Raw genomic sequence first — 23760 nt, 5'->3', positions numbered from 1 at the left:
GACTCTACCCACACACTGGACTCTATTCACACACTGGACTGTACGCACACACTGGACTCTACCCACACACTGGACTCTATCCACACACTGGACTCTACCCACACACACTGGACTCTACCCACACACTGGACTCTACCCACACACTGGACTCTATTCACACACTGGACTATACCACACACTGGACTATACCCACACACTGGACTATACCCACACACTGGACTCTATTCAAACACTGGACTCTACTCATACACTGGACTCTACCCACACACTGGACTCTATTCACACACTGGACTTTACCCACACACTGGACTATACCCACACACTGGACTCTACCCACACACTGGACTCTACCCACACAATGGACTCTACTCACACAATGGACTCACCCACACACTGGACTCTATTCACACACTGGACTCTACCCACACACTGGACTCTACACACACACACTGGACTCTACCAACACACTGGACTCTACCCACACACACTGGACTCTACCCACACACTGGACTCTACCCACACACTGGACTCTATTCACACACTGGACTATACCACACACTGGACTATCCCCACACACTGGACTCTACTCACACACTGGACTCTACCCACACACTGGACTCTATTCACACACTGGACTCTACCCACACACTGGACTATACCCAGACACTGGACTCTACCCACACACTGGACTCTACCCACACAATGGACTCTACTCACACAATGGAATCACCCACACACTGGACTCTATTCACACACTGGACTCTACCAACACACTGGACTCTACACACACACACTGGACTCTACCAACACACTGGACTCTACCCACACACACTGGACTCTACCCACACAACGGACTCTACCCACACACTGGACTCTATTCACACACTCGACTCTACCCACACACTGGACTATACCCACACACTGGACTATACCCACACACTGGACTCTACCCACACACTGGACTCTACCCACACACTGGACTCTACTCACACAATGGACTCTACCCACACACTGGACTCTATTCACACACTGGACTCTACCCACACACTGGACTCTATCCACACACTGGACTCTACCCACACACTGGACTCTACTCCACACAAAGGACTCTACCCACACACTGGACTCTACCCACACACTGGACTCTACTCCACACACTGGACTCTACCCACACACTGGACTCTACCCACACACTGGACTCTACTCCACACAAAGGACTCTACCCACACACTGGACTCTACACACACACTGGAATATACACTCACACTGGACTCTACCCACACACTGGACTCTACCCACACTGGACTCTACCCACACACTGGACTCTACCCATGCTGAACTCTACCCACACACTGGACTCTTCCCACACACTGGACTCTACCCATGCTGGACTCTACCCACACACTGGACTCTACCCACACACTGGACTATACCCACACACTGGACTCTATTCAAACACTGGACTCTACTCACACACTGGACTCTACCCACACACTGGACTCTATTCACACACTGGACTGTACCCACACACTGGACTCTACCCACACACTGGACTCTATCCACACACTGGACTCTACCCACACTGGACTCTACCCACACACTGGACAATACCCACAGTAGACTCTACCCACACACTGGACTCTACACACACACACTGGACTCTACCCACACACTGGACTCTACCCACACACTGGACTCTATTCACACACTGGACTATACCACACACTGGACTATACCCACACACTGGACTCTACTCACACACTGGACTCTACCCACATACTGGACTCAATTCACACACTGGACTCTACCCACACACTGGACTATACCCACACACTGGACTATACCCACACACTGGACTCTATTCACACACTGGACTTTACCCACACACTGGACTATACCCACACACTGGACTCTACCCACACACTGGACTCTACTCCACACACTGGACTCTACCCACACACTGGACTCTACCCACACACTGGACTCTACTCCACACAAAGGACTCTACCCACACACTGGACTCTACCCACACAATGGACTATACACACACACTGGACTCTACCCACACACTGGACTCTACCCAGACTGGACTCTACCCACACACTGGACTCTACCCATGCTGAACTCTACCCACACACTGGACTCTTCCCACACACTGGACTCTACCCATGCTGGACTCTACCTACACACTGGACTCTACCCACACACTGGACTATACCCACACACTGGACTCTATTCAAACACTGGACTCTACTCACACACTGGACTCTACCCACACACTGGACTCAATTCACACACTGGACTGTACCCACACACTGGACTCTACCCACACACTGGACTCTACCCACACACTGGACTCTACCCACACACTGGACTCTACCAACACACACTGGACTCTATCCACACACTGGACTCTACCCACACACTGGACTATACCCACACACTGGACTCTACCCACACACTGGACTCTACCCACACACTGGACTCTACTCCACACACTGGACTCTACCCACACACTGGACTCTATCCACACACTGGACTCTACCCACACTGGACTCTACCCACACACTGGACTATACCCACACTGGACTCTACCCACACACTGGACTCTACACAAACACACTGGACTCTACCCACACACTGGACTCTACACACACTCGACTCTACCCACACACACTGGACTCTACCCACACACACTGGAATCTACCCACACACTGGACTCTACCCACACACTGGACTCTACTCACACACTGGACTCTACCACACACTGGACTACACCCACATACTGGACTCTACTCACACACTGGACTCTACCCACACACTGGACTCTACTCACACACTGGACTCTACCCACACACTGGACTCTACCCACACACTGGACTCTACCCACACACTGGACTCTATTCACACACTGGACTATACCACACACTGGACTACACCCACACACTGGACTCTACCCACACACTGGACTCTACTCACACACTGGACTCTACCCACACACTGGACTCTACCAACACACACTGGACTCTATCCACACACTGGACTCTACCCACACTGGACTCTAACCACACACTGGACTCTACACACACTGGACTCTACCCACACACACTGGACTCTACCCACACACACTGGACTCTACCCACACACTGGACTCTACCCACACACTGGACTCTATTCACACACTGGACTATACCACACACTGGACTATACCCACACACTGGACTCTACTCACACACTGGACTCTACCCACACACTGGACACTATTCACACACTGGACTCTACCCACACACTGGACTATACCCACACACTGGACTATACCCACACACTGGACTCTATTCAAACACTGGACTCTACTCACACACTGGACTCTACCCACACACTGGACTCTATTCACACACTGGACTTTACCCACACACTTGACTATACCCACACACTGGACTCTACCCACACACTGGACTCTACCCACACAATGGACTCTACTCACACAATGGACTCACCCACACACTGGACTCTATTCACACACTGGACTCTACCCACACACTGGACTCTACACACACACACTGGACTCTACCAACAAACTGGACTCTACCCACAAACACTGGACTCTACCCACACACTGGACTCTACCCACACACTGGACTCTATTCACACACTGGACTATACCACACACTGGACTATACCCACCCACTGGACTCTACTCACACACTGGACTCTACCCACACACTGGACTCTATTCACACACTGGACTCTACCCACACACTGGACTATACCCACACACTGGACTATACCCACACACTGGACTCTATTCAAACACTGGACTCTACTCACACACTGGACTCTACCCACACACTGGACTCTATTCACACACTGGACTTTACCCACACACTGGACTATACCCACACACTGGACTCTACCCACACACTGGACTCTACCCACACAATGGACTCTACTCACACAATGGACTCACCCACACACTGGACTCTATTCACACACTGGACTCTACCCACACACTGGACTCTACACACACACACTGGACTCTACCAACACACTGGACTCTACCCACACACACTGGACTCTACCCACACACTGGACTCTACTCACACAATGGACTCTACCCACACACTGGACTCTATTCACACACTGGACTCTACCCACACACTGGACTCTACCCACACACTGGACTATACCCACACTGGACTCTACCCACACACTGGACTCTACACAAACACACTGGACTCTACCCACACACTGGACTCTACACACACTCGACTCTACCCACACACACTGGACTCTACCCACACACACTGGAATCTACCCACACACTGGACTCTACCCACACACTGGACTCTACTCACACACTGGACTCTACCACACACTGGACTACACCCACATACTGGACTCTACTCACACACTGGACTCTACCCACACACTGGACTCTACTCACACACTGGACTCTACCCACACACTGGACTCTACCCACACACTGGACTCTACCCACACACTGGACTCTATTCACACACTGGACTATACCACACACTGGACTACACCCACACACTGGACTCTACCCACACACTGGACTCTACTCACACACTGGACTCTACCCACACACTGGACTCTACCAACACACACTGGACTCTATCCACACACTGGACTCTACCCACACTGGACTCTAACCACACACTGGACTATACCCACACTGGACTCTACCCACACACTGGACTCTACACACACACACTGGACTCTACCCACACACTGGACTCTACACACACTGGACTCTACCCACACACACTGGACTCTACCCACACACACTGGACTCTACCCACACACTGGACTCTACCCACACACTGGACTCTATTCACACACTGGACTATACCACACACTGGACTATACCCACACACTGGACTCTACTCACACACTGGACTCTACCCACACACTGGACACTATTCACACACTGGACTCTACCCACACACTGGACTATACCCACACACTGGACTATACCCACACACTGGACTCTATTCAAACACTGGACTCTACTCACACACTGGACTCTACCCACACACTGGACTCTATTCACACACTGGACTTTACCCACACACTTGACTATACCCACACACTGGACTCTACCCACACACTGGACTCTACCCACACAATGGACTCTACTCACACAATGGACTCACCCACACACTGGACTCTATTCACACACTGGACTCTACCCACACACTGGACTCTACACACACACACTGGACTCTACCAACAAACTGGACTCTACCCACACACACTGGACTCTACCCACACACTGGACTCTACCCACACACTGGACTCTATTCACACACTGGACTATACCACACACTGGACTATACCCACCCACTGGACTCTACTCACACACTGGACTCTACCCACACACTGGACTCTATTCACACACTGGACTCTACCCACACACTGGACTATACCCACACACTGGACTATACCCACACACTGGACTCTATTCAAACACTGGACTCTACTCACACACTGGACTCTACCCACACACTGGACTCTATTCACACACTGGACTTTACCCACACACTGGACTATACCCACACACTGGACTCTACCCACACACTGGACTCTACCCACACAATGGACTCTACTCACACAATGGACTCACCCACACACTGGACTCTATTCACACACTGGACTCTACCCACACACTGGACTCTACACACACACACTGGACTCTACCAACACACTGGACTCTACCCACACACACTGGACTCTACCCACACACTGGACTCTACCCACACACTGGACTCTATTCACACACTCGACTCTACCCACACACTGGACTATACCCACACACTGGACTATACCCACACACTGGACTCTACCCACACACTGGACTCTACCCACACACTGGACTCTACTCACACAATGGACTCTACCCACACACTGGACTCTATTCACACACTGGACTCTACCCACACACTGGACTCTATCCACACACTGGACTCTACCCACACACTGGACTCTACTCCACACAAAGGACTCTACCCACACACTGGACTCTACCCACACACTGGACTCTACTCCACACACTGGACTCTACCCACACACTGGACTCTACCCACACACTGGACTCTACTCCACACAAAGGACTCTACCGACACACTGGACTCTACACACACACTGGACTATACACACACACTGGACTCTACCCACACACTGGACTCTACCCACACTGGACTCTACCCACACACTGGACTCTACCCTTGCTGAACTCTACCCACACACTGGACTCTTCCCACACACTGGACTATACCCACACACTGGACTCTATTCAAACACTGGACTCTACTCACACACTGGACTCTACCCACACACTGGACTCTATTCACACACTGGACTGTACCCACGCACTGGACTTTACCCACACACTGGACTATACCCACACACTGGACTCTACCCACACACTGGACTCTACCCACACACTGGACACTACTCACACAATGGACTCTACCCACACACTGGACTCTATTCACACACTGGACTCTACCCACACACTGGACTCTACCCACACACTGGACTCTACCCAACACACTGGACTCTATCCACACACTGGACTCTACCCACACACTGGACTCTACCCACACACTGGACTTTATTCAAACACTGGACTCTACTCACACACTGGACTCTACCCACACACTGGACTCTACCCACACACTGGACTCTACCCACACACTGGACTCTACCCAACACACTGGACTCTATCCACACACTGGACTCTACTCACACACTGGACTCTACCCACACACTGGACTCTACACACACTGGACTCTACCGACACACACTGGACTCTACCCACACACTGGACTCTACACACACACTGGACTCTACACACACACTGGACTCTACCCACACACTGGACTCTACCCACACTGGACTCTACCCACACACTGGAATCTACCCATGCTGGACTCTACCCACACACTGGACTCTACCCACACACTGGACTCTACCGAGGCTGGAATACCCACACACTGGACTCTACCCACACACTGGACTCTACCCACACACTGGACTCTATCCACACACTGGACTCTACCCACACTGGACTCTACCCACACACTGGACAATACCCACACTGGACTCTACCCACACACTGGACTCTACACACACACACTGGACTCTACCCACACACTGGACTCTACACACACTGGACTCTACCCACACACACTGGAATCTACCCACACACACTGGACTCTACCCACACACTGGACTCTACCCACACACTGGACTCTCTTCACACACTGGACTATACCCACACACTGGACTATACCCACACACTGGACTCTACTCACACACTGGACTCTACCCACACACTGGACTCTATTCACACACTGGACTCTACCCACACACTGGACTATACCCACACACTAAACTATACCCACAAACTGGACTCTATTCAAACACTGGACTCTACTCACACACTGGACTATACCACACACTGGACTATACCCACACACTGGACTCTACTCACACACTGGACTCTACCCACATACTGGACTCAATTCACACACTGAACTCTACCCACACACTGGACTATACCCACACACTGGACTATACCCACACACTGGACTCTACCCACACACTGGAATCTACCCATGCTGGACTCTACCCACACACTGGACTCTACCCACACACTGGACTCTACCGAGGCTGGACTCTACCCACACACTGGACTCTACCCACACACTGGACTCTACCCACACACTGGACTCTATCCACACACTGGACTCTACCCACACTGGACTCTACCCACACACTGGACAATACCCACACTGGACTCTACCCACACACTGGACTCTACACACACACACTGGACTCTACCCACACACTGGACTCTACACACACTGGACTCTACCCACACACACTGGAATCTACCCACACACACTGGACTCTACCCACACACTGGACTCTACCCACACACTGGACTCTCTTCACACACTGGACTATACCCACACACTGGACTATACCCACACACTGGACTCTACTCACACACTGGACTCTACCCACACACTGGACTCTATTCACACACTGGACTCTACCCACACACTGGACTATACCCACACACTAAACTATACCCACAAACTGGACTCTATTCAAACACTGGACTCTACTCACACACTGGACTATACCACACACTGGACTATACCCACACACTGGACTCTACTCACACACTGGACTCTACCCACATACTGGACTCAATTCACACACTGAACTCTACCCACACACTGGACTATACCCACACACTGGACTATACCCACACACTGGACTCTATTCACACACTGGACTTTACCCACACACTGGACTATACCCACACACTGGACTCTACCCACACACTGGACTCTACCCACACACTGGACACTACTCACACAATGGACTCTACCCACACACTGGACTCTATTCACACACTGGACTCTACCCACACACTGGACTCTACCCACACACTGGACTCTACCCAACACACTGGACTCTATCCACACACTGGACTCTACCCACACACTGGACTCTACCCACACACTGGACTTTATTCAAACACTGGACTCTACTCACACACTGGACTCTACCCACACACTGGACTCTACCCACACACTGGACTCTACCCACACACTGGACTCTACCCAACACACTGGACTCTACCCAACACACTGGACTCTATCCACACACTGGACTCTACTCACACACTGGACTCTACCCACACACTGGACTCTACACACACTGGACTCTACCCACACACACTGGACTCTACCCACACACTGGACTCTACACACACACTGGACTCTACACACACACTGGACTCTACCCACACACTGGACTTTATTCAAACACTGGACTCTACTCACACACTGGACTCTACCCACACACTGGACTCTACCCACACACTGGACTCTACCCACACACTGGACTCTACCCACACACTGGACTCTACCCACACTGGACTCTACCCACACACTGGAATCTACCCATGCTGGACTCTACCCACACACTGGACTCTACCCACACACTGGACTCTACCCATGCTGGACTCTACCCACACACTGGACTCTACCCACACACTGGACTCTACCCACACACTGGACTCTATCCACACACTGGACTCTACCCACACTGGACTCTACCCACACACTGGACTATAACCACACTGGACTCTACCCACACACTGGACTATACCCAGACACTGGACTCTACCCACACACTGGACTCTACCCACACAATGGACTCTACTCACACAATGGACTCACCCACACACTGGACTCTATTCACACACTGGACTCTACCAACACACTGGACTCTACACACACACACTGGACTCTACCAACACACTGGACTCTAACCACACACACTGGACTCTACCCACACACCGGACTCTACCCACACACTGGACTCTATTCACACACTCGACTCTACCCACACACTGGACTATACCCACACACTGGACTATACCCACACACTGGACTCTACCCACACACTGGACTCTACCCACACACTGGACTCTACTCACACAATGGACTCTACCCACACACTGGACTCTATTCACACACTGGACTCTACCCACACACTGGACTCTATCCACACACTGGACTCTACCCACACACTGGACTCTACTCCACACAAAGGACTCTACCCACACACTGGACTCTACCCACACACTGGACTCTACTCCACACACTGGACTCTACCCACACACTGGACTCTACCCACACACTGGACTCTACTCCACACAAAGGACTCTACCCACACACTGGACTCTACACACACACTGGAATATACACTCACACTGGACTCTACCCACACACTGGACTCTACCCACACTGGACTCTACCCACACACTGGACTCTACCCATGCTGAACTCTACCCACACACTGGACTCTTCCCACACACTGGACTATACCCATGCTGGACTCTACCCACACACTGGACTCTACCCACACACTGGACTATACCCACACACTGGACTCTATTCAAACACTGGACTCTACTCACACACTGGACTCTACCCACACACTGGACTCTATTCACACACTGGACTGTACCCACACACTGGACTCTACCCACACACTGGACTCTATCCACACACTGGACTCTACCCACACTGGACTCTACCCACACACTGGACAATACCCACAGTAGACTCTACCCACACACTGGACTCTACACACACACACTGGACTCTACCCACACACTGGACTCTACCCACACACTGGACTCTATTCACACACTGGACTATACCACACACTGGACTATACCCACACACTGGACTCTACTCACACACTGGACTCTACCCACATACTGGACTCAATTCACACACTGGACTCTACCCACACACTGGACTATACCCACACACTGGACTATACCCACACACTGGACTCTATTCACACACTGGACTTTACCCACACACTGGACTATACCCACACACTGGACTCTACCCACACACTGGACTCTACTCCACACACTGGACTCTACCCACACACTGGACTCTACCCACACACTGGACTCTACTCCACACAAAGGACTCTACCCACACACTGGACTCTACCCACACAATGGACTATACACACACACTGGACTCTACCCACACACTGGACTCTACCCAGACTGGACTCTACCCACACACTGGACTCTACCCATGCTGAACTCTACCCACACACTGGACTCTTCCCACACACTGGACTCTACCCATGCTGGACTCTACCTACACACTGGACTCTACCCACACACTGGACTATACCCACACACTGGACTCTATTCAAACACTGGACTCTACTCACACACTGGACTCTACCCACACACTGGACTCAATTCACACACTGGACTGTACCCACACACTGGACTCTACCCACACACTGGACTCTACCCACACACTGGACTCTACCCACACACTGGACTCTACCAACACACACTGGACTCTATCCACACACTGGACTCTACCCACACACTGGACTATACCCACACACTGGACTCTACCCACACACTGGACTCTACCCACACACTGGACTCTACTCCACACACTGGACTCTACCCACACACTGGACTCTATCCACACACTGGACTCTACCCACACTGGACTCTACCCACACACTGGACTATACCCACACTGGACTCTACCCACACACTGGACTCTACACAAACACACTGGACTCTACCCACACACTGGACTCTACACACACTCGACTCTACCCACACACACTGGACTCTACCCACACACACTGGAATCTACCCACACACTGGACTCTACCCACACACTGGACTCTACTCACACACTGGACTCTACCACACACTGGACTACACCCACATACTGGACTCTACTCACACACTGGACTCTACCCACACACTGGACTCTACTCACACACTGGACTCTACCCACACACTGGACTCTACCCACACACTGGACTCTACCCACACACTGGACTCTATTCACACACTGGACTATACCACACACTGGACTACACCCACACACTGGACTCTACCCACACACTGGACTCTACTCACACACTGGACTCTACCCACACACTGGACTCTACCAACACACACTGGACTCTATCCACACACTGGACTCTACCCACACTGGACTCTAACCACACACTGGACTCTACACACACTGGACTCTACCCACACACACTGGACTCTACCCACACACACTGGACTCTACCCACACACTGGACTCTACCCACACACTGGACTCTATTCACACACTGGACTATACCACACACTGGACTATACCCACACACTGGACTCTACTCACACACTGGACTCTACCCACACACTGGACACTATTCACACACTGGACTCTACCCACACACTGGACTATACCCACACACTGGACTATACCCACACACTGGACTCTATTCAAACACTGGACTCTACTCACACACTGGACTCTACCCACACACTGGACTCTATTCACACACTGGACTTTACCCACACACTTGACTATACCCACACACTGGACTCTACCCACACACTGGACTCTACCCACACAATGGACTCTACTCACACAATGGACTCACCCACACACTGGACTCTATTCACACACTGGACTCTACCCACACACTGGACTCTACACACACACACTGGACTCTACCAACAAACTGGACTCTACCCACAAACACTGGACTCTACCCACACACTGGACTCTACCCACACACTGGACTCTATTCACACACTGGACTATACCACACACTGGACTATACCCACCCACTGGACTCTACTCACACACTGGACTCTACCCACACACTGGACTCTATTCACACACTGGACTCTACCCACACACTGGACTATACCCACACACTGGACTATACCCACACACTGGACTCTATTCAAACACTGGACTCTACTCACACACTGGACTCTACCCACACACTGGACTCTATTCACACACTGGACTTTACCCACACACTGGACTATACCCACACACTGGACTCTACCCACACACTGGACTCTACCCAAACAATGGACTCTACTCACACAATGGACTCACCCACACACTGGACTCTATTCACACACTGGACTCTACCCACACACTGGACTCTACACACACACACTGGACTCTACCAACACACTGGACTCTACCCACACACACTGGACTCTACCCACACACTGGACTCTACTCACACAATGGACTCTACCCACACACTGGACTCTATTCACACACTGGACTCTACCCACACACTGGACTCTACCCACACACTGGACTATACCCACACTGGACTCTACCCACACACTGGACTCTACACAAACACACTGGACTCTACCCACACACTGGACTCTACACACACTCGACTCTACCCACACACACTGGACTCTACCCACACACACTGGAATCTACCCACACACTGGACTCTACCCACACACTGGACTCTACTCACACACTGGACTCTACCACACACTGGACTACACCCACATACTGGACTCTACTCACACACTGGACTCTACCCACACACTGGACTCTACCCACACACTGGACTCTATTCACACACTGGACTATACCACACACTGGACTACACCCACACACTGGACTCTACCCACACACTGGACTCTACTCACACACTGGACTCTACCCACACACTGGACTCTACCAACACACACTGGACTCTATCCACACACTGGACTCTACCCACACTGGACTCTAACCACACACTGGACTATACCCACACTGGACTCTACCCACACACTGGACTCTACACACACACACTGGACTCTACCCACACACTGGACTCTACACACACTGGACTCTACCCACACACACTGGACTCTACCCACACACACTGGACTCTACCCACACACTGGACTCTACCCACACACTGGACTCTATTCACACACTGGACTATACCAAACACTGGACTATACCCACACACTGGACTCTACTCACACACTGGACTCTACCCACACACTGGACACTATTCACACACTGGACTCTACCCACACACTGGACTATACCCACACACTGGACTATACCCACACACTGGACTCTATTCAAACACTGGACTCTACTCACACACTGGACTCTACCCACACACTGGACTCTATTCACACACTGGACTTTACCCACACACTTGACTATACCCACACACTGGACTCTACCCACACACTGGACTCTACCCACACAATGGACTCTACTCACACAATGGACTCACCCACACACTGGACTCTATTCACACACTGGACTCTACCCACACACTGGACTCTACACACACACACTGGACTCTACCAACAAACTGGACTCTACCCACACACACTGGACTCTACCCACACACTGGACTCTACCCACACACTGGACTCTATTCACACACTGGACTATACCACACACTGGATTATACCCACCCACTGGACTCTACTCACACACTGGACTCTACCCACACACTGGACTCTATTCACACACTGGACTCTACCCACACACTGGACTATACCCACACACTGGACTATACCCACACACTGGACTCTATTCAAACACTGGACTCTACTCACACACTGGACTCTACCCACACACTGGACTCTATTCACACACTGGACTTTACCCACACACTGGACTATACCCACACACTGGACTCTACCCACACACTGGACTCTACCCACACAATGGACTCTACTCACACAATGGACTCACCCACACACTGGACTCTATTCACACACTGGACTCTACCCACACACTGGACTCTACACACACACACTGGACTCTACCAACACACTGGACTCTACCCACACACACTGGACTCTACCCACACACTGGACTCTACCCACACACTGGACTCTATTCACACACTCGACTCTACCCACACACTGGACTATACCCACACACTGGACTCTACCCACACACTGGACTCTACCCATGCTGAACTCTACCCACACACTGGACTCTTCCCACACACTGGACTCTACCCATGCTGGACTCTACCTACACACTGGACTCTACCCACACACTGGACTATACCCACACACTGGACTCTATTCAAACACTGGACTCTACTCACACACTGGACTCTACCCACACACTGGACTCAATTCACACACTGGACTGTACCCACACACTGGACTCTACCCACACACTGGACTCTACCCACACACTGGACTCTACCCACACACTGGACTCTACCAACACACACTGGACTCTATCCACACACTGGACTCTACCCACACACTGGACTATACCCACACACTGGACTCTACCCACACACTGGACTCTACCCACACACTGGACTCTACTCCACACACTGGACTCTACCCACACACTGGACTCTATCCACACACTGGACTCTACCCACACTGGACTCTACCCACACACTGGACTATACCCACACTGGACTCTACCCACACACTGGACTCTACACAAACACACTGGACTCTACCCACACACTGGACTCTACACACACTCGACTCTACCCACACACACTGGACTCTACCCACACACACTGGAATCTACCCACACACTGGACTCTACCCACACACTGGACTCTACTCACACACTGGACTCTACCACACACTGGACTACACCCACATACTGGACTCTACTCACACACTGGACTCTACCCACACACTGGACTCTACTCACACACTGGACTCTACCCACACACTGGACTCTACCCACACACTGGACTCTACCCACACACTGGACTCTATTCACACACTGGACTATACCACACACTGGACTACACCCACACACTGGACTCTACCCACACACTGGACTCTACTCACACACTGGACTCTACCCACACACTGGACTCTACCAACACACACTGGACTCTATCCACACACTGGACTCTACCCACACTGGACTCTAACCACACACTGGACTCTACACACACTGGACTCTACCCACACACACTGGACTCTACCCACACACACTGGACTCTACCCACACACTGGACTCTACCCACACACTGGACTCTATTCACACACTGGACTATACCACACACTGGACTATACCCACACACTGGACTCTACTCACACACTGGACTCTACCCACACACTGGACACTATTCACACACTGGACTCTACCCACACACTGGACTATACCCACACACTGGACTATACCCACACACTGGACTCTATTCAAACACTGGACTCTACTCACACACTGGACTCTACCCACACACTGGACTCTATTCACACACTGGACTTTACCCACACACTTGACTATACCCACACACTGGACTCTACCCACACACTGGACTCTACCCACACAATGGACTCTACTCACACAATGGACTCACCCACACACTGGACTCTATTCACACACTGGACTCTACCCACACACTGGACTCTACACACACACACTGGACTCTACCAACAAACTGGACTCTACCCACAAACACTGGACTCTACCCACACACTGGACTCTACCCACACACTGGACTCTATTCACACACTGGACTATACCACACACTGGACTATACCCACCCACTGGACTCTACTCACACACTGGACTCTACCCACACACTGGACTCTATTCACACACTGGACTCTACCCACACACTGGACTATACCCACACACTGGACTATACCCACACACTGGACTCTATTCAAACACTGGACTCTACTCACACACTGGACTCTACCCACACACTGGACTCTATTCACACACTGGACTTTACCCACACACTGGACTATACCCACACACTGGACTCTACCCACACACTGGACTCTACCCAAACAATGGACTCTACTCACACAATGGACTCACCCACACACTGGACTCTATTCACACACTGGACTCTACCCACACACTGGACTCTACACACACACACTGGACTCTACCAACACACTGGACTCTACCCACACACACTGGACTCTACCCACACACTGGACTCTACTCACACAATGGACTCTACCCACACACTGGACTCTATTCACACACTGGACTCTACCCACACACTGGACTCTACCCACACACTGGACTATACCCACACTGGACTCTACCCACACACTGGACTCTACACAAACACACTGGACTCTACCCACACACTGGACTCTACACACACTCGACTCTACCCACACACACTGGACTCTACCCACACACACTGGAATCTACCCACACACTGGACTCTACCCACACACTGGACTCTACTCACACACTGGACTCTACCACACACTGGACTACACCCACATACTGGACTCTACTCACACACTGGACTCTACCCACACACTGGACTCTACCCACACACTGGACTCTATTCACACACTGGACTATACCACACACTGGACTACACCCACACACTGGACTCTACCCACACACTGGACTCTACTCACACACTGGACTCTACCCACACACTGGACTCTACCAACACACACTGGACTCTATCCACACACTGGACTCTACCCACACTGGACTCTAACCACACACTGGACTATACCCACACTGGACTCTACCCACACACTGGACTCTACACACACACACTGGACTCTACCCACACACTGGACTCTACACACACTGGACTCTACCCACACACACTGGACTCTACCCACACACACTGGACTCTACCCACACACTGGACTCTACCCACACACTGGACTCTATTCACACACTGGACTATACCACACACTGGACTATACCCACACACTGGACTCTACTCACACACTGGACTCTACCCACACACTGGACACTATTCACACACTGGACTCTACCCACACACTGGACTATACCCACACACTGGACTATACCCACACACTGGACTCTATTCAAACACTGGACTCTACTCACACACTGGACTCTACCCACACACTGGACTCTATTCACACACTGGACTTTACCCACACACTTGACTATACCCACACACTGGACTCTACCCACACACTGGACTCTACCCACACAATGGACTCTACTCACACAATGGACTCACCCACACACTGGACTCTATTCACACACTGGACTCTACCCACACACTGGACTCTACACACACACACTGGACTCTACCAACAAACTGGACTCTACCCACACACACTGGACTCTACCCACACACTGGACTCTACCCACACACTGGACTCTATTCACACACTGGACTATACCACACACTGGACTATACCCACCCACTGGACTCTACTCACACACTGGACTCTACCCACACACTGGACTCTATTCACACACTGGACTCTACCCACACACTGGACTATACCCACACACTGGACTATACCCACACACTGGACTCTATTCAAACACTGGACTCTACTCACACACTGGACTCTACCCACACACTGGACTCTATTCACACACTGGACTTTACCCACACACTGGACTATACCCACACACTGGACTCTACCCACACACTGGACTCTACCCACACAATGGACTCTACTCACACAATGGACTCACCCACACACTGGACTCTATTCACACACTGGACTCTACCCACACACTGGACTCTACACACACACACTGGACTCTACCAACACACTGGACTCTACCCACACACACTGGACTCTACCCACACACTGGACTCTACCCACACACTGGACTCTATTCACACACTCGACTCTACCCACACACTGGACTATACCCACACACTGGACTATACCCACACACTGGACTCTACCCACACACTGGACTCTACCCACACACTGGACTCTACTCACACAATGGACTCTACCCACACACTGGACTCTATTCACACACTGGACTCTACCCACACACTGGACTCTATCCACACACTGGACTCTACCCACACACTGGACTCTACTCCACACAAAGGACTCTACCCACACACTGGACTCTACCCACACACTGGACTCTACTCCACACACTGGACTCTACCCACACACTGGACTCTACCCACACACTGGACTCTACTCCACACAAAGGACTCTACCGACACACTGGACTCTACACACACACTGGACTATACACACACACTGGACTCTACCCACACACTGGACTCTACCCACACTGGACTCTACCCACACACTGGACTCTACCCTTGCTGAACTCTACCCACACACTGGACTCTTCCCACACACTGGACTATACCCACACACTGGACTCTATTCAAACACTGGACTCTACTCACACACTGGACTCTACCCACACACTGGACTCTATTCACACACTGGACTGTACCCACGCACTGGACTTTACCCACACACTGGACTATACCCACACACTGGACTCTACCCACACACTGGACTCTACCCACACACTGGACACTACTCACACAATGGACTCTACCCACACACTGGACTCTATTCACACACTGGACTCTACCCACACACTGGACTCTACCCACACACTGGACTCTACCCAACACACTGGACTCTATCCACACACTGGACTCTACCCACACACTGGACTCTACCCACACACTGGACTTTATTCAAACACTGGACTCTACTCACACACTGGACTCTACCCACACACTGGACTCTACCCACACACTGGACTCTACCCACACACTGGACTCTACCCAACACACTGGACTCTATCCACACACTGGACTCTACTCACACACTGGACTCTACCCACACACTGGACTCTACACACACTGGACTCTACCGACACACACTGGACTCTACCCACACACTGGACTCTACACACACACTGGACTCTACACACACACTGGACTCTACCCACACACTGGACTCTACCCACACTGGACTCTACCCACACACTGGAATCTACCCATGCTGGACTCTACCCACACACTGGACTCTACCCACACACTGGACTCTACCGAGGCTGGACTCTACCCACACACTGGACTCTACCCACACACTGGACTCTACCCACACACTGGACTCTATCCACACACTGGACTCTACCCACACTGGACTCTACCCACACACTGGACAATACCCACACTGGACTCTACCCACACACTGGACTCTACACACACACACTGGACTCTACCCACACACTGGACTCTACACACACTGGACTCTACCCACACACACTGGAATCTACCCACACACACTGGACTCTACCCACACACTGGACTCTACCCACACACTGGACTCTCTTCACACACTGGACTATACCCACACACTGGACTATACCCACACACTGGACTCTACTCACACACTGGACTCTACCCACACACTGGACTCTATTCACACACTGGACTCTACCCACACACTGGACTATACCCACACACTAAACTATACCCACAAACTGGACTCTATTCAAACACTGGACTCTACTCACACACTGGACTATACCACACACTGGACTATACCCACACACTGGACTCTACTCACACACTGGACTCTACCCACATACTGGACTCAATTCACACACTGAACTCTACCCACACACTGGACTATACCCACACACTGGACTATACCCACACACTGGACTCTATTCACACACTGGACTTTACCCACACACTGGACTATACCCACACACTGGACTCTACCCACACACTGGACTCTACCCACACACTGGACACTACTCACACAATGGACTCTACCCACACACTGGACTCTATTCACACACTGGACTCTACCCACACACTGGACTCTACCCACACACTGGACTCTACCCAACACACTGGACTCTATCCACACACTGGACTCTACCCACACACTGGACTCTACCCACACACTGGACTTTATTCAAACACTGGACTCTACTCACACACTGGACTCTACCCACACACTGGACTCTACCCACACACTGGACTCTACCCACACACTGGACTCTACCCAACACACTGGACTCTACCCAACACACTGGACTCTATCCACACACTGGACTCTACTCACACACTGGACTCTACCCACACACTGGACTCTACACACACTGGACTCTACCCACACACACTGGACTCTACCCACACACTGGACTCTACACACACACTGGACTCTACACACACACTGGACTCTACCCACACACTGGACTTTATTCAAACACTGGACTCTACTCACACACTGGACTCTACCCACACACTGGACTCTACCCACACACTGGACTCTACCCACACACTGGACTCTACCCACACACTGGACTCTACCCACACTGGACTCTACCCACACACTGGAATCTACCCATGCTGGACTCTACCCACACACTGGACTCTACCCACACACTGGACTCTACCCATGCTGGACTCTACCCACACACTGGACTCTACCCACACACTGGACTCTACCCACACACTGGACTCTATCCACACACTGGACTCTACCCACACTGGACTCTACCCACACACTGGACTATAACCACACTGGACTCTACCCACACACTGGACTCTACACACACACACTGGACTCTACCCACACACTGGACTCTACACACACTGGACTCTACCCACACACACTGGACTCTACCCACACACACTGGACTCTACCCACACACTGGACTCTACCCACACACTGGACTCTCTTCACACACTGGACTATACCCACACAGTGGACTATACCCACACACTGGACTCTACTCACACACTGGACTCTACCCACACACTGGACTCTATTCACACACTGGACTCTACCCACACACTGGACTATACCCACACACTAAACTATACCCACACACTGGACTCTATTCAAACACTGGACTCTACTCACACACTGGACTCTACCCACACACTGGACTCTATTCACACACTGGACTCTACCCACACACTGGACTCTACCCACACACTGGACTCTATCCACACACTGGACTCTACCCACACTGGACTCTACCCACACACTGGACTATACCCACACTGGACTCTACCCACACACTGGACTCTACACACACACACTGGACTCTAACCACACACTGGACTCTACACACACTGGACTCTATCCACACACACTGGACTCTACCCACACACACTGGACTCTACCCACACACTGGACTCTACCCACACACTGGACTCTATTCACACACTGGACTATACCACACACTGGACTACACCCACACACTGGACTCTACTCACACACTGGACTCTACCCACACACTGGACTCTACTCACACACTGGACTCTACCCCCACACTGGACTCTACTCACACACTGGACTCTACCCACACACTGGACTCTACCAACACACTGGACTCTACACACACTGGACTCTACCCACACACACTGGACTCTACCCACACACTGGACTCTACCCACACACTGGACTCTATTCACACACTCGACTCTACCCACACACTGGACTATACCCACACACTTAACTCTACTCACACACTGGACTCTACCCACACACTGGACTCTATTCACACACTCGACTCTACCCACACACTGGACTATACCCACACACTGGACTATACCCACACACTGGACTCTACCCACACACTGGACTCTACCCACACACTGGACTCTACTCACACAATGGACTCTACCCACACACTGGACTCTATTCACACACTGGACTCTACCCACACACTGGACTCTATCCACACACTGGACTCTACCCACACACTGGACTCTATCCACACACTGGACTCTACTCACACAATGGACTCACCCACACACTGGACTATACCCACACTGGACTCTACCCACACACTGGACTCTACACACACACACTGGACTCTACCCACACACTGGACTCTACACACACTGCACTCTACCCACACACACTGGACTCTACCCACACACTCTGGACTCTACCCACACACTGGACTCTACCCACACACTGGACTCTATTCACACACTGGACTATACCACACACTGGACTATACCCACACACTGGACTATACCCACACACTGGACTCTATTCAAACACTGGACTCTACTCACACACTGGACTCTACCCACACACTGGACTATACCCACACACTGGACTCTACCCACACACTGGACTCTACCCACACAATGGACTCTACTCACACAATGGACTCACCCACACACTGGACTCTATTCACACACTGGACTCTACCCACACACTGGACTCTACACACACACACTGGACTCTACCAACACACTGGACTCTACCCACACACACTGGACTCTACCCACACACTGGACTCTACCCACACACTGGACTCTATTCACACACTGGACTATACCACACACTGGACTATCCCCACACACTGGACTCTACTCACACACTGGACTCTACCCACACACTGGACTCTATTCACACACTGGACTCTACCCACACACTGGACTATACCCACACACTGGACTATACCCACACACTGGACTCTATTCAAACACTGGACTCTACTCACACACTGGACTCTACCCACACACTGGACTCTATTCACACACTGGACTTTACCCACACACTTGACTATACCCACACACTGGACTCTACCCACACACTGGACTCTACCCACACAATGGACTCTACTCACACAATGGACTCACCCACACACTGGACTCTATTCACACACTGGACTCTACCCACACACTGGACTCTACACACACACACTGGACTCTACCAACACACTGGACTCTACCCACACACACTGGACTCTACCCACACACTGGACTCTACCAACACACTGGACTCTACCCACACACACTGGACTCTACCCACACACTGGACTCTACCCACACACTGGACTCTATTCACACACTCGACTCTACCCACACACTGGACTCTACCCACACACTGGACTCTACTCACACAATGGACTCTACCCACACACTGGACTCTATTCACACACTGGACTCTACCCACACACTGGACTCTATCCAAACACTGGACTCTACCAACACACTGGACTCTACTCCACACAAAGGACTCTACCCACACACTGGACTCTACCCACACACTGGACTCTACTCCACACACTGGACTCTACCCACACACACTGGACTCTACCCACACACTCTGGACTCTACCCACACACTGGACTCTACCCACACACTGGACTCTATTCACACACTGTACTATACCACACACTGGACTATACCCACACACTGGACTATACCCACACACTGGACTCTATTCAAACACTGGACTCTACTCACACACTGGACTCTACCCACACACTGGACTATACCCACACACTGGACTCTACCCACACACTGGACTCTACCCACACAATGGACTCTACTCACACAATGGACTCACCCACACACTGGACTCTATTCACACACTGGACTCTACCCACACACTGGACTCTACACACACACACTGGACTCTACCAACACACTGGACTCTACCCACACACACTGGACTCTACCCACACACTGGACTCTACCCACACACTGGACTCTATTCACACACTGGACTATACCACACACTGGACTATCCCCACACACTGGACTCTACTCACACACTGGACTCTACCCACACACTGGACTCTATTCACACACTGGACTCTACCCACACACTGGACTATACCC

Source organism: Salmo salar, chromosome 14 (genome assembly GCF_965601325.2).
Source record: "Salmo salar chromosome 14, fSalSal1, whole genome shotgun sequence".
Classification (NCBI taxonomy): Eukaryota; Metazoa; Chordata; class Actinopteri; order Salmoniformes; family Salmonidae; genus Salmo; species Salmo salar.
This window is presented reverse-complemented; position numbering follows the sequence as displayed.